The sequence below is a fragment of the Pterocles gutturalis genome, unplaced genomic scaffold (genome assembly GCF_000699245.1).
Source record: "Pterocles gutturalis isolate BGI_N339 unplaced genomic scaffold, ASM69924v1 scaffold16780, whole genome shotgun sequence".
In the NCBI taxonomy this organism is placed as follows: domain Eukaryota; kingdom Metazoa; phylum Chordata; class Aves; order Pterocliformes; family Pteroclidae; genus Pterocles; species Pterocles gutturalis.
Genome location: NW_010141115.1, coordinates 1,109 through 1,434, shown reverse-complemented (window position 1 = coordinate 1,434; position 326 = coordinate 1,109). Strand labels below are relative to the sequence as shown.

General features: G+C 57.4%; 1 protein-coding gene across 1 annotated transcript in view; it reads right to left on the bottom strand.

Annotated features, from left to right (window-relative positions):
* CPLX3 (complexin 3) overlaps positions 1–326 on the bottom strand; it is a 2,089-nt gene that overhangs the window by 1,052 nt on the left and 711 nt on the right. The gene's annotated exons all lie outside the window — the stretch shown is intronic.

Sequence of the window (326 nt, the reverse complement as noted above, 5' to 3'; positions counted from 1 at the left end):
TATCCCTTGATTCCATTGTGTTTGGTGAATCGTTCATCAAGTGGAAGTTACAAAATAGGAATTTAGCTGGGAAACCTTTGCCAAATAATCCGGGGAGAGGAGCCGGGAAGGCAGAACTGCGACCCCGCTCCCGGCATGGAGCTGGGAGTCCGGAGCGGAGGTGGCTTTCCCTCCTCCAGTGGGATTTAGGGGACAAAAGAAGGGAGGGGGGGATCAAGCAGGGCAGAGGGGGTGTGTGGGCGTCCCACAGTTTGGGGCTGGTGGCTTGGGGTGCTCAGGGGTGACGGGAAGCGCCAAGATTTGGGGGGAAGGATCATTTTGGGGGG